At 41.8% G+C, this 11,243-nt stretch overlaps 1 pseudogene; it reads right to left on the bottom strand.

Moving 5' to 3' along the window:
• Window positions 1-4,039: 4,039 nt before the first annotated feature.
• LOC137746028 (hydroxymethylglutaryl-CoA lyase, mitochondrial-like) lies at window positions 4,040-11,227 on the bottom strand (annotated as a pseudogene).
• Between the last annotated feature and the right edge of the window lie 16 nt (window positions 11,228-11,243).

Here is an 11,243-nt window from a genome sequence, read left to right as displayed (position 1 = left end):
AGCTCGTGCAGGTTTCTTGGCTCGAGCATGCTTTGAATGGCCTTGATCTTTGATTGGTCTACTTCAATACCACGGTGCTTGACGATGAAGCCGAGGAATTTTCCAGAGGTGACGCCAAACGCACACTTTAACGGGTTCATCTTGAGGTTGTATTTTCGCAGCCTTTCGAACACTATTCGCATATCCTTCAAGTGGTCTTATATTTTCTTCGTCTTAACCACCACATCATCTACGTAACATTCTACGTTCTTGTGTAGCATGTCATTGAAGATTTTCTGCATTGCGCGTTGATACGTAGCTCCAGCGTTCTTTAGACCAAAAGGCATCATCTTGTAGCAATAGATACCTTTTGGAGTACAAAAGGCTGTTAGTTCCTCGTCTTCGAGGGCCATGCGAATTTGATTGTACCCAGAAGAGCCATCCATGAATGATAATGCCTCATGGCCAGTGGTTGCATCCACCATGATTTCAATGATTGGCAAGGGGAAGTCGTCCTTTGGGCAAGCATCGTTGAGGTCCCGGAAGTCTACGCAAACACGTATTTGTCCTGATTTCTTAAGGACAATGACGATGTTGGAGATCCACTTGGGGTATTGCACTTCTCGAATAAAGCCTGCTTCAATTAGCTTGTCGATCTCGACCTCGATTTGTGGGATAAGCTCAGATCGATAGCGTCTTTGAGTTTGCTTTATCGATCGTGTTCCAGGCCTGACCGCAAGATGATGAACAGCGATGATAGGGTCCAGGCCGGGCATTTCTTTGTAGGTCCAGGCAAAGACGTCTTTGTACTCTAACAACAGCTGATAATACTCCTCTATCTCATTTGTACTTAATAATGCACTTACGAAGATAGGTTTTGGTTCCTTGCTTGTACCTAAGTTGAGTTCCTTGAGATCATCGACTGTGGCTTGCCCCTCATCTTCGAGCTGTGGTGGTGCAGCAGTGACATCTTTCTCGGGGATTTCGTCTTCTTTACCTTCTTGAACCGTGATGTGGAAAACATCTTGGATCTCCTCTTCAGTGTTGTCTTCTCGAGCTTGTTGGCATAAGGATTGTCTGGTGTTTTGGGAGAGGCGTTCCTCGCAATCTTCATAGGAAGGAGCCTTGACCGAGTAATTGAAGAAGTCTTCTGGGAAGAGGTCGCACATTGTGATGGGGATGGACGATCTTTGTGTCGAAATTTCATTATCTCCAACACTTTCACATTGTTCTGGAGGTTGACAAGAGCTGCTTTCCCTTCTTTCTGATTGGTGCACTTGTGGAGAAGACATGTTTCTCGTGCAGTTTCTTCGGAGTGACATGAGTCCATCCTTCAATTTCACTTGAGTTGGAGCATGCCCCCAACAGTCGAGGTGAAGACTTTGAGTCAAAAGAGCCAGAAGTGACATCTTTCTTAGGGATTTCATCTTCAGTGCCGTTCTCTTGGGTTTGTTGGCATGAAGATTTGCCAGTGTGGACGATGATGCGCCTCCTTACCTTCAGTGGTCCTTTTGTGTCGACCTCTAGGATTGCTTAGCGCTTCATCCTTTAAGGAATCAAGCTTCGAACGTCGCCTTTTTCTGCTAATCCATCGAACTTTTCTTCCTTTGGTGTTGTCTTCCTCTTTCCAAAAGGCTTCTCATTATCTTCAAATCTTTCCGAAGCTGATCGTCGCAGAGGAGAGATAGCTGTGTTGCTTTGTTTCTTAGGCTTTAACAACCTTTCAAAAACAGAGCTTTGGGATGTTGGCGCGTTAAGCCTCTTAAAGACAGAGGTGCGGTCTTGACTACCAATGCGATTAAGCACTGAAATTCTGGAGCTTGAATGGCTCATCCTATCGAAGACCGATGTCCGAGGGGCGGGTTTAGGCTCTTCTTGGTCTTGTTCAATGCTCACGCTGACGTATTGAGTGCTAGTGTTTTTCGCTTTGTTTGAAATCATCACAGGTGCATTTGGTGTGAAACCAAGTCCGGCTTTGTTGTTGTCAACTCCGTAACCATGCTCCTTCAACTTCTTTTGAGTTTTGGTGAGGTTACGTTCTTCGTCATTGACAGTGTTTGAAACCTTCTTTCCAGCCACCGCAGAAGACGCGAAGTCGTACCCGGCCTTTGACATGAGTTTATAGGCGTTAGGGTCGAAACCTTCCTCGGTCCTCTTGGTTGGAAGAAAGCTTGATTCCACCTTCTTTGGTAGAGCTTTTATGAAGCTTTGTGGTAGTCTTGCGACCTTAGCACCCCCTAACTGTGTCAAAGGCAAAACTGCATTTGTCTTGAGCAACTTCACATTATCCGCGTGCCACTGTGTGTCGGCTTTTCTTGTTCCAGTTTCGAATGGAGATTGACCATTATTTCTTTTTGACATCGGGATATATCGAAATATGGGTGCGTTCGGTCCTTCTGACGGCATCCTACTCCCTTTGGTTGTTGCAGGTTTAGCAAACTCGTCATCGTCTTTGCTTGAAGATGGCACGGCCTGCTCTTTTTGCTTTTTAGGCATGGCTTGCCACTCCTGCTTTTTAAGTGCTGCTCTGCCCGTGGATTTGATCTCTTCCGGAAGGGCTTCGGGTACCATCTCTTCATCCATGTAGAACTTGGCGTCTGCAAAGTGTGATTCGGCTTCGGTGAATGGCTTGGTATCACCTTGAATCACCTTCACTCCTTCTCGGTAAAATTTTAGGCATTGGTGAAGGGTGGACGGCACTACCCCATTTGCGTGGATCCAAGGTCTTCCTAAGAGCAAGCTGTAGGAAGTTCTTGCATCAATCACGTGGAATATCGTGCTTGATTTGAGCTCACCAATGGTCATCTCTACTCGGACCATGCCCATCGCCCTTTGTCCTCCTTGGTTAAAACCCTGGATCAGCAGACGGCTCAAGGATAGTTCATTCACCTTGATGCCGATTATGGTCATTGTTGATTTTGGCATGATGTTTATGGCCGACCCACCATCCACAAGCATGCGGTTGACTTTGTATTCCCTTACGTACCCTGAGACGAAGAGAGGACGGTTGTGAGGCTTTGATCCCAGCAGTAGGTCTTCGTCAGTGAAGTTAATTGCGTCATGGGTGGCACATTCATGTGGCTGAAGCTTCGAGCCTTCGTCGTTACTTTCTCACACTTCGTGGTCGCCGGGACCTGCCAGGACTGTTGCTAGTGCTCTTCGTATCTTTTTTGGCAATGGTAGCGCTTCCTCGATGCTAAAGTGTGTTGGTAGACCTTCTTCGGGTGTGAGGGTCTTTTCTACCTCAGTGGCGATAGCTTTGCCTTTTGAGGGCTTTTCTATTTCTACTTCAACCATGTGACAGGCCATAGTAGTGCACTGTTGGAAAAAGTCATTCGGGAAGTATTCATGCAAGGAAACGGGAATGCGTGGCTCCTGCTCCGTAGGTTCCCCAGCATATGTTGTCTTATCATGCTTTATGTTTCTTTTAGGCTTCGCATTGTTGCGGCCGTGGTGATTTCTTCTTTGTTCCACCTTTGGCTATATGACTCGTGGTCTCGGTTTCCTTGTCTTTTTGTAGGTTACCAATATCCATCCTTCTTCATCATCAGCATGTGCATCTTAGTCGCTTCTCTCCAGTGATGGTTGTGTAGGAGGTGTCGTGCAACTTGAGCATTCACGGGAACGGTCAGGTGTCGTTTGGAGAGGCACAGGATTAAACGATCCAAACGCAATTGTAGTGGTATGCGTTGCGGCTGTGTCCTCAAGGTCGAGCTCAATTTGCCCTTGTTGTGCTAGCTTCATGATGAGTTCTTTAAGAACGAAGCACTTGCCAACAGGATGGCTCACAATACGATGGTACTTGCAGTACCTAAGATCGTTTGTGCGATTCATTTCTTCAGGACGCTTGCATTCAGGTAGCTCAATCACCTTTTTTTCCAGCAAGTCATCTAACATGGCAGCCATGTCAGAGTCAGAAAAAGGGTACGTTTTCTGTTCCAACTCTCTCAAGGTGCTCTTGTATTTGTCTTGGGTGCGAGAAGGCTCACTTGTCTTTATCTCCTTCGCTTTCTTCTTGGAGGAGATCTTGATGGGCGCTGAGGAGGTCTTGATGGGGGGTAGTGTTGACGGTGAAAGCTTCCTTAGCGGGCTTCTTCCCGGTCTTGTCTACATTTGGGGCGAATACTTTATCCTTATTGAAGTTAGTAATCGGCTCCTTTTTCCCGTGATTAGCGATACTCAGCTCCATGTCGTGGGAACGAGTTGCTAGCCCTTCGAATGTTCTTGGTTTTATGCCTTGGAGGATGTAATGTAACCCCCAGTGCATGCCTTGAACGCACATCTCAATGGCAGAGGTTTCAGAAAGCCGATCTTTGCAATCCAGACTTAAGGAGCGCCATCTATTTATGTAGTCGACGACAGGTTCATCTCTCCACTGTTTCGTACTGGTCAGCTCTAGCATGCTTACAGTACGACGAGTGCTGTAGAAACGGTTGAGGAATTCCCTTTCTAGCTGGTCCCAACTGTTGATAGACTCAGGTTCGAGGTCAGTGTACCAGTCAAAAGCGTTACTTTTCAGCGAACGCACGAACTGTTTGATGAGGTAGTCTCCCTCTGTCCCAGCATTGTTGCAAGTTTCAATGAAATGGGCGACATGTTGCTTCGGGTTGCCTTTTCCATCGAACTGCATGAATTTTTGGGGCTGATAACCCCTTGGCGTCTTCAAAGCATCAATCTTCTTGGAGTAAGGCTTTGAGTACAGTACGGAGTCATGCGAGCTTCCTTCGTACTGTGTCTTGATAGTGCTTGCGATCATCTCCTGTAACTGCTGGATAGAGAAAGATCTCATGAATGTCGTTGCTTGGTCTAGCTTCGGCTTCTCTTAACTTTCTCCGCTGGTGGCTTCTCTTCTTCATCGACTTCTTTCTTTAATAGGCCAACATTTGGGTCGACTTTCACGTCGGGCAGCGCATCTAGTTGGTTGACAAGTGCGGCAATCTGCAAGTCCTTCTCTTCCACAGTCCGTGTGAGCTTTGCGATTGCTTCATTCATCTGAGCTAGCTGCTCCTCGATTGAAGTTGCTCTAGTGGTCATGACTTGCATGGTTGTACTGCCGCTCGAATCAGCGTCGGAGAGTAGGGACTCTGAGTATTTCCTCGGGTTTTCCCCCCTTGATGCCTTTAGCGAGGCTAGGGTGATCACAGGCTCGTACCTCAGGTGCTCTTGTTCCTTTGACAGAGTTAATGCAGGGGCGGAAGCCGCGGCAAAAAGATCTCTTGCCTTCTCTATTTTAGATTTATAACCCATCATGTCCAGTTATGTCCATCTCACATTTTAACCCAACAAACAACGGACTAGACTCTAGTCCATTTTAATTGGTCACAATTTATCCCAACCAAGCCACCAAAGAGGCCCCAAGTCCCCATCTAGTCCTCTTCAATTCTCTAATATGATTCACCTCACATTTCAATTGCACAAATGTACTCGTATCAATACATCGCACACGACCAAAACAACTTAAAGTGTCCTCCTTTACTTCAGGTATCAAGTAAATTTGGGGCGAAACACATAAGACTTACACAATAGTGGTGGTACCTCATAGCTTTGAGGCAGGAGCTGCGACTTTACTTAAGGCAACTGCCGTCTTTGAACCAGATGAGCGACCCAAGTGCTTACTGATATAGTCCCCAGCCAACATGAGCTTTTTAAGATCTACATTGGTCTTCACTCCAAGTCCATTAAGCATGTACACAACATCTTTCGTGGCAACATTTCCGGAAGCTCCCTTACATACGGACAACCCCCAAGACCTGATACTGAAGAATCCACTGTGTTGATTCTTATTTGCCAATACAATAAGTGTCATTGCAATTATATTACCCCTTTTATTGCATGCAATTCTATTATCCTAAACATTAAGATTCGTTGGAATTCTAAAAGTATAGTCCACATAATCATGTAGTCACAAGAATGGGAATCAGTTTGGTGATTTATAATTGTTCATTTTTTCCTTGGGAACCAACTTAATGTGTTGAAGTGCCGATAAATCTATCGTCTTTCGTTTGAGTTCAGAGTCCAAATATTGTTCACTTTCTCAAGTTTGAGTTTATATTTTGGATTACGCACCTTCACGAGCTCCATTTGCTTATTTTGATGTTCATCATGCTCTACTGTGAGAAGCTCAGGACTACGTAGATGACTTCCAATCCAATATTGCATGCCCGTACCAACTTCATTGAGCTTGTTATCACTTCATTTTAGCAACTATGTACCCACAAGAACTGCTAGCGCTCCAAACTGGTCCTCTCAGACCATTGAGTTGGCAAGGGCCTATTAAGTACCCTCCTTGTTCCTTAATAAGTGCCAAATGTACTTTGTCGTACTTGCCTTTTAGGTTTTCAATATCTATTATTAAGGAATACACTTTGCTACACCTATTAATTAAGTCTTTGCAGTTTCCTGCATGAATTCTGAAAACCTTTCAATTTTAGGTTTTCAATATCTATTATTAAGGAATACACTTTGCTACACCTATTAATTAAGTCTTTGCAGTTTCCTGCATGAATTCTGAAAACCTTTCAAACAAGAACTGTTTATTGATATGGTTAATTGGGGTCAAAAATTTCAAGACAAACACAATTAGCCTGAAGACTAACACTTTAATTTTGTCTGCTCGAATCATATTAAAAATTACAACTACCTACATATTATTTAATTTCCTGCTAAATTCAAAAGCAATCTGGATTACCTGGAGTGACGCTAGTATGTTTGAAAGAGCTTGCCCATAAGTGTCGTGAAAAATGGACAACAAGCTTGTCACTTGGGACCACGTCAATAACAGCTTCAAGCATTGGAATGACAGTACCTGGAGAGGGAAAAAAACCCATAGAAGTTTACACACAAAATACATGGTTAACCTTACGGTTTAAGGTATCTCAATCATGTATATACAAGCGGAGCACTAACTAAACAAAATTAGGAAATTTAGTTTTGGCCACAATTCTATGTTCTATTTTTCTTAATTGGAAATGCAGTAACCATATTCAACGTGCTTTGTCTAAACAGTGGTGTTCTATGTATAATTACTTTTGGCCTAATTTTAAAACATAAAAGCGGATGAGACCTTTTTTTAAATTATAAGAATAATATTAGTTAAACATATATAATTGTCATTCAACCGTTAAACAAACAATTCAACCAAACCATCAAACTTAAATAGAAACGAAACAAGTATAATAAAAAAGAAATTAGGAAAAGAACAAATCTACTTCACTCATTCTAGTCTCTTCCCCCACATCATTAAGATAACAATGCAAACTACCATCACAATCATTGGACTTACAAAGAGAGTTTCTGAAGTTTTTCCAGTTACAACCTTTAGACATCTTTTGGGGAAGTTTTATTTTATGCTTTCAAAGGGTTAGTTTATCCCAGAAAGCATAATCCTGGAGGAATACACCTCAGCCAAATAGTGTATGCTATATGGAATAAATGCTAAAATGAGTCTCATCAAGAAGTGAACGGCACTCCATGACCCGAGGCTCAGGGTGCACATTTTGTGCGATTTTTGGTCTTGAACTTCTAGTTTGCCTTTTAAACTTTGTCCAAAAACCACAACAACAACAACAAAGCCTTTTCCCACTAAGTGGGGTCGGCTATATGAATCCTAGAATGCCATTGCGCTCGGTTATGTGTCATGTCCTCCGTTAGATCCAAGTACTCTAAGTCTTTCTTAGAGTCTCTTCCAAAGTTTTCCTAGGTCTTCCTCTACCCCTTCGGCCCTGGACCTCTGTCCCGTAGTCGCATCTTCTAACCGGAGCGTTAGTAAGCCTCTTTGCACATGTCCAAACCACCGTAACCAATTTTCTCTCATCTTTCCTTCAATTTCGGCCACGAGACAAAGGTCCAGGGCCGAAAGGGTAGAGGAAGACCTAGGAAAAGACTTAGAGTACTTGGATCTAACGGAGGACATCACACACAACTGAGCGCAATGACGTTCTAGGATTCATATAGCCGACCCCACTTAGTATTGAGAATAGGGTTTTTACCTAAATGTAACTAGCCCAAGAAAAATTAATTTTCCCAAAGTCAACAACGCTGATCACTGGCTGGAAAACCCACATAGCATGAAAATTTGGAAAGTTTCTTTTTTTTTTTTTTCTCCCATTTTGATCAATATGCTAAGAGAGTAGTTAGGATAGCATAAGGAGATACTAAAGGACCACAGCTACATGTTCAAATAGAAGCTAAATACAAGCACAGTCAATTGTCGAGCTGTGCCTATCCTTAACTTGAAAATATTCAAGTGCGACACACAAATTAATGAATATTTTATCTATCTGGTTAAAGAAACTAGCAATCGTCACAGTGTAGCTGCATCTTGAGCATATTTGTATTTTCTACATTATAAAGTATATCAGATGCTTTTGCTAGTCTAGTTTGAAGAGTTACTCATGGAGCTGGATAGATTCAACATTGTGCACTTTTAAATTCAACCAAGTGATTGTAAGCTACAATATGAAGGTCTAATTGCATTCAATAACAAATAGTGTCTGAGAATAAGTTCAACAAGACCAAAGGCATGACAACCAACTAAATCAACAAGAAAAAAAGGTGGCACAAAAATGACCTTGAGTACCGACACCAATTGTATCACCAAGAGAAATTTCTGAGCAACCCATATCATAAAGTTCTCTCGCCACATATGCTACTTGTGATGGGGATATCTTTCCTTCCACCGGACACCCACAACACACGATATATATCTGAAAGGCATTATATTGGAATATTGCTCAGAAACTATATAATTTTACTTCTGTTTGATCCATAAGCAGTGTCCATAACTTAAAAACGTTACCATTTGAAATTCAAAAGTTGTCCCCACAAACAAAAGCAATGTGTAACAATTTGATATTATCGACGATACTGAGAAAGAAAAGGAGAAAGAATATCATGAACTTTTCGAGTTTGTACTTTTGGATCAGGCAGTGAAAATCAAGCACAGAAAAAGTTTGGAGGCAATGTAGGTGAGAATGACTGAACGGGTTAGAGATAAAAATCGTCATTGGCCAACTCTAAGAATCACAAGTAATTGTGCGAACAAGTGGTCCCCGGAGAAAAATAAATAAATAAATAAATGAAATAGTCTGCTTCTTAATACTAGAAATCTCTTCTTCAAATAGTCCCTTAAAATGATACTTGAAAGAAAAAGAATTTAAAGACTACCCCATTCATATTTGAAACTGTTTATTATTAATTTAATATAAGCATACCAAAAGATAATAGAAATTAAATAGGTTCATATAAAAATATTATTAAAAAGAAAGTAATTTAGTTCCAGTGGGAGTGAGAAGAACCCAAACCACTTTCCCCCAACAACCAAAGTAGTTAGAATATATACCCACGAACAGGAATTGAAAGCTTTCTGGCAGCAATAGAAACATCACTATATCGAACGAGACTATCTTCAATACTGCAATTTATATTTGATTTTGAGAAAGATTCAGAAGCTGAGGCAAATATGGCAGGCAACTTCCTTTGCACCAGCAGCAACAGCTGTCTCAAATCCCTATAAGAAGCTGGATCACGATATGAATTAGTAACGTATCTTGTTATCAGTTTATAATGATATCCTTTTCACTAGAAAATGCTTACTTTAAGATTAGGGGTTAGGGCGGGAAATCTAGCACCTCCAATATTCCGAACAGCGGCCATTACATCTTTTGCATCTGCCAGCTGAAATTGAAAGATGAGCAAGACAGGGAAGAAAGTCAGCCATGAAAACCCATAGCCAATGAAGAATAATTTTAAAGATGCTTCAGAGATTCCTTTGACAAATGAAAACTTGTTAGGATTTCAAGGGGGCGCAACAGAACTACACAAACCGTATGAAACAAGAAAAAAAACAAAGAGAAAAGCATTAGAAAACAAAGAACTGAATGATTGCTCAGAATCAGCAGACGCAAAACAACCACAGAAGAACAACATTTGTCCAATGTATAATTGAATATGCTACATAATGTGAACTGATGGAAGCATAGACAAAACGTCGAAAGTTAACCTGAGGAACCCATTTTGGGGAGACAAAACTTGTAGGGTCGACAACAGGCAAACCAGAAGAAACAAGCATTTGAATCAATTGAACCTTGACAGCGGTAGGAACAATGTGCTTCTCATTCTGCAGTCCATCCCTCAGTCCAACTTCTACAATCTTTACAAATTCCGGAATGTCTTTTAAAACCCGATGCTGCTGCTGGGATCATACAAATTAATTACAACAAAGAACGAATTAAGAGATGGGTGTAATTGTTGAATCATATGGAAAAGAGACGGAGACAGAGGCATTACAGTGCTGAAATTACGACTTGACAAATAGGAAACCTCAACATTCCCCCCACCGAATCCTGCTAGTGTTCCCTTCACATTCCTCATTTGTCTTGGCGACTTATGCAAACCAAACATTGCACTTGCAGGCAGGCAGCCACCACTCTTAATCGCAATCGCAAACTCAATCTCAATCTGAATCCACAAACCCTAACATTTTGATCAAACCATGTTAATGATATTTACAAAAATAATAATATTCCTCCTAATATTTCCCAACGAATTGATATATTGATATTAAAATTGAATTGATAGCCGCTAACCTCAATGACGACAGTTTTCCGGGAACGGGCACAGTCACCGTCGCCGGTACGAGATTGATCTTGTATTGTGTAATTTGTGTGCGCGTGCACAGGACAAGGTTAGGGGAGGAGGAGATAACGGGTAGGGAGGGTCATGAGGGTAATACGGTAAAACTATACGGCTTCCTTCCTATTTGACCAAAAGGACAAAAGCAAATAGATAGTGTTATTCAGACATTTATTGTTACCTCTCACGCATTTTTATTAGTGTTTTGTCATTGATCTTTAATTCATTCAATCTGATAATAAAAAATTGAATCAAATATGTGAGAAGTAAAAATGATGTGTAGATAGCACTACCCAAGCAAATTTGTGCATGCCCACTCACTCTTACCCTTTTGGTGCTCTATGTCTCAGCACTCCCGTCCCGTAAACAGCTATCAACCCATGACTACAATCCAGTGTCCAAGATTCATGGACGGATGCAGCAGATTACATTTACGGGGCGGGAGATTTGGCATTTTGTAGGCCAAAATTATGATGAGTATTGGACAAGGATAGCTTGCCATCAAACTTATTACAATCTAGGGACAATTTTCTGTGGCGAGTTTGTTTTGGTTTGTGACATTAAAGACTAAGCTAAGCAAGCACATGCATCGAAAGGAAATCCTTCCTTATTTTGCTCCAAATGTGTATATT

This window comes from Pyrus communis, chromosome 9 (assembly GCF_963583255.1).
Source record: "Pyrus communis chromosome 9, drPyrComm1.1, whole genome shotgun sequence".
NCBI lineage: Eukaryota > Viridiplantae > Streptophyta > Magnoliopsida > Rosales > Rosaceae > Pyrus > Pyrus communis.
The sequence above is the reverse complement of the archived record's forward strand: the minus strand, read 5'-3'. Positions and strand labels throughout refer to the sequence as shown.